We start from the raw sequence: 4428 nt of genomic DNA, 5'->3' as shown, positions 1-4428 counted from the left end.
GAATATGCCACTATATATATATATATATATATATATATATATATATATATATACACATCTGATCATACAGCACAGGTATTCTCCCGCGTCGCAAATGCTGCTGGGCTTCAGGGTGAGTTAGATAAACATTCACCTTTTGTAGTCTATGAAACGGTTACTCGTCAATGATTGCCATAAGTAATGATGGATATGTAGATGTAGATTTAGGACAGATTAAACAAATATTCTAGAGTATTCCGTATAAATAAGGCAGACTGGCGACAGTCCACTTTTTTTTTTCTTGTGGTTAAAATGGAGCTCTGCATTTTTTTAAGTGCAATGCAATGCAAAACAACCCGATCGGTTTACTCATTTCAGTTCAATTAAATTATAAATGGTAATATCATAAAAATGGCATGTTGAAATGGTGGTTAAAGGAGTGCAGAGGTAATAAACTCACCCATTTCTGAAGCTCCTGCGGCTGCTGCTGCTGAAGTCTAAGAGAGTAAATCCATCCACTAGGTTATGACAAGCACGTTACAATCCTTCAAACTCAAGCAAGCGGCGTTTTTATCGCTGCAAAAATGGCGTCAGTCGCAATCTCGGGTGAGATTTGTTTTTAGAAAGGAAAAACCTAGATGAAGAGCGGTCGATTGGCGATCGATCAGTGGAGTGTGTCTGCAGATTCAGATGAAATGTGGACTGAAGTAGGAATATGGTGTGTACAGTCACAGCGCTGCGTTGCTTCCCTCTCAAATCATCAGACTCGGGGGTGGATCGAGCTTTCCCACTGCGGACAAAACATATCTACTCTTACGATCCTTAATAATATCCAAAGTCCTGCTTCAGATGACACACCGGAGCCGAGCGGTCGTGCAGAGCAAATATCCAGGGATATGCAGACTCTGGCGTTCCCGTTTCTGGACGTGTTTGATCGGACTTGAGCGAGTGTGATGTGACTCTTGCTGGACTCCCGCAGTAGTTTTTGATAATGATCGGTGTGCTCAGCTCTCAGCAAACGCTCTGAGTCTGACTGGCCCTGCTGATTGCTCTCCAGCGCCCTCTACCTGTAGCGCGCAACACTCGCGTTTGTCTGTCTGTTTGTTTTTGTTTGTTTATAAAACATTTTTGTCTATTCATCTATTTTTCCTTGTAGTGCAAAATGATTATTTATGTATGTATGTGTTTGTTTGTGTGTATCACAAAAGTTTATTTGTTAATTATTATTCATTCTTTTTCTAATTATTAATTGTTTGCTTGTAGCTCAAAATATGTATATTTATTTGTCTGTTTGCTTGTAGTGCAAAATATTTGTAGTGCAAAAAGTTTATTCATTATTTTTTTCTGTTTGCTCAAAATATGTATATTTCGTTTTATCTGTTTGCTTGTAGTGCAAAATATTTGTTTATTTGTAGTGCAAAAAGTTTATTAATTATTTTTTTCTGTTTGCTCAAAATATGTATATTTCGTTTTATCTGTTTGCTTGTAGTGCAAAATATTTGTTTATTTGTAGTGCAAAAAGTTTATTAATTATTTTTTTCTGTTTGCTCAAAATATGTATATTTCGTTTTATCTGTTTGCTTGTAGTGCAAAATATTTGTTTGTTTTTATCTGTTTGCTTGTAGTGCAAAATATTTGTTTGTTTTTATCTGTTTGCTTGTAGTGCAAAATATTTGTTTGTTTTTATCTGTTTGCTTGTAGTGCAAAATATTTGTTTGTTTTTATCTGTTTGCTTGTAGTGCAAAATATTTGTTTGTTTTTATCTGTTTGCTTGTAGTGCAAAATATTTGTTTGTTTTTATCTGTTTGCTTGTAGTGCAAAATATTTATTTAGTCATTTTTATTTACTTATTTGTATGATTTATTTATTTATTTATTTGTAGTGGGAAAATGTTTGTTTGTTTGTTTGTTTGTTTAACAAGCATAATATGTCCTGTTTTTTATGTAGGCTACATTTTTCTGTTAAGGCAGTATTATACATCTACTATACTATCACATAAAACTGCATTTGTCCTTGACGTTTTCATTGCTGGTTTCTTTGTGTTTAAGCAAAGACTTCATTGATTTTCAATACCCATCCATTTAGCACATTATAGCTTGTTAATCTTTTCAGTCAGTCAGCAGATACACTATATATCATGCAGTCCAAATACGTTATTATGGATAAAGCAGCTCACATACAACCTTTTTATTTTTATTCTTCTCTCTCAAAGTGACTATACTACTATCACTCTGGCAGACTGAAATAGTTTTGTTTGGCATGGTTTGGGTCACACTTGCCAACTCACATTAAAAAAAAAAAACATAAATAGTAGTAAATAGTGACTACATTTGATTTAAAGAAAGCATATTTAATAGTGAACTGTCATCACTCATCCCCCACTTTATTCACCTCGTCTGACCTTTAGACAGGATGGGTGTTTTTTTATCTGAGCTGTGTATTGATTGAGAGAGAATGTAATGACACTCTGAGACCTCTTCAATATAGAGGTCAGCTGCTGCTCCCCTGACGGCCAATCAGTGTTTCGACTGTGTTAGTAAATAGTTCTCATTGGTCAACCTTGAAAATCAATGACACTGCCGATTATTCAAAGAGGTTCAATGATTTTTCTAGTGGAAAAAAAGTTGCCATGGATACCACATGTAAAGACTTTAGAGGTTTGTGGGATGTGCATGGACTACTGAGTTTAATAAAGGATAATGGATATTATATTGTGCACCTAGATATTTATATGCCTGTCTCATGCCTGGATCATTTATAAAGAATATATCATTTAAAGAAAGAAAGTGAGAGCGATTGTTGAGTTACAGTCCTCAGAACTGTGAAGAGGCCGATAGGTGAGAGGTCTTGATGTGCTGTTTGTTTCTCACACTAATATGTGGTTTTAGTGTAAGTAGCGCAGCACTTGAGCAGACATGTTACATGCAGAGTCTCAAGAAGCAACGGCTGTTGGTTGCAGCATACATTTCCAGGATTGTGGCTTACATTGCTGAAATGTTTTAGTATAACTCAATATTTGAAAGACTTAAAACTTTATGAGATTGTGAGCAATTTACCAGCTCCTTTTATGTTTCTGAGAATCACATATGTTTAACCTATTTACGAGTTTCATCATTCTAAGCATATTTCTTAGACAGCTTGGGCGTGAACCAGTTTACAAAATGTCATTTTCAGAAGAGATTTGTTAGCTATGGTTTCGCTAACTACATTTGAAATGCAAAAATACCTGTCAATATCACCCCATGACAAAACGTTCTAAAAAGCTTTTAAAGGTTTCATTTAGCAGTTTCACAATTATTTTGCTCACCTGTTCTTCAGAATGACTGTTCAGACCGAGGATGATGATCTCGTTCTCCTATTTACTCAACATCACAGTTTCGGCCTGTTCATTATTAAATCTAGAAGTTGTGAAATGAACAATCATATGCTCCACAGAGAAGATGATCATTGAAACGTAACGCTATGTTGACAATGGGCCCACAAGTGTTCAAATCTTTCTGTCAAACAAAACCGATTGAAAAAAAACAATCAAGATTGAAGAATCATGTTCATACAGAAGAAGACCCTTAGTGCTGTAACCCTAGCCAAACATACAAGCAAATAATAGAATATAGTTAAAAAAAACACACATGGATAAAAGAAAGATAGAAAACATAAATGAATAAGAGAAAGATCAAATTGAAATTGACTTAATTTAAAGAAAAAGTTAACAAAAATCATACTGGCTTAAAACAGAACAAGTACAACTTTAAACTGTGTTAAAAACTAAGCCCAAGGAATAAAAATCCTAATTTTAGTTAGCCCAAGCTCCTCCTGAGTATTTTGTTCACTGCTGCTTTCAATAAATGTGTGTAAACTTAAATAAATGTTTGCAAAAACTTATTTGATTCCAATGAAATTTTTTGTTTCTGCACTGACTAAATCAAACAAATGCGCTGCATCTCCCATTTCAAATGAGGCCAGTCTGATACAACTGATACAAAATGAGTCACTGGTGTTTCTCAAGCAAATTACTGGCTATAGTTTCAAATCATTACTACTTAACACTATAAGATTTACTTCTCACCAATCAAAAACTCACTTCTTCACAATATTGGATGCTATTTTCATTATAAACCTGCCAGAAGTCATTCTGTAATTTTGGGACATTGGGTTCAGCAGCAGTTAAGAATTTATCTGATGGGGTTAGTGCACAAAACCACAAATGTGTTTATCAAAGTCAGCGGAAGTGGGCGTCTTCATAAGAACAGAGCTTGTGCTGAACCACTTCCTGTTGAGATGGGAAACTTCAGATGGTGATAGAAGGCGTACAGTAAACAAGTCAAACAAAAAGGTATCTAAGGGGGATTATGTTTTAAAAGAACAACCTTGTGATAATTACACCTTTGCATTGTCTGTTAAACATATCTACTTACACACACAATATGATCAAGATATTAAAAAAAAAAA

General features: G+C 34.6%; 1 protein-coding gene across 1 annotated transcript in view; it reads right to left on the bottom strand.

Annotated features, from left to right (window-relative positions):
• The window catches only part of LOC107703262 (SET-binding protein-like), a 71472-nt gene extending 70431 nt beyond the window's left edge, over positions 1 to 1041 (bottom strand). Inside the window, exon 1 of the mRNA XM_016505819.1 lies at positions 440 to 1041. The gene's annotated coding sequence lies outside the window, so the exon portion shown is untranslated. The remainder of the gene's footprint in view (positions 1 to 439) is intronic.
• Positions 1042 to 4428: the final 3387 nt, after the last annotated feature.

The sequence above is a fragment of the Sinocyclocheilus anshuiensis genome, unplaced genomic scaffold (genome assembly GCF_001515605.1).
Source record: "Sinocyclocheilus anshuiensis isolate Anshui unplaced genomic scaffold, SAMN03320099.WGS_v1.1 scaffold542, whole genome shotgun sequence".
Taxonomy (NCBI): domain Eukaryota; kingdom Metazoa; phylum Chordata; class Actinopteri; order Cypriniformes; family Cyprinidae; genus Sinocyclocheilus; species Sinocyclocheilus anshuiensis.
This window is presented reverse-complemented; position numbering and strand designations above follow the sequence as displayed.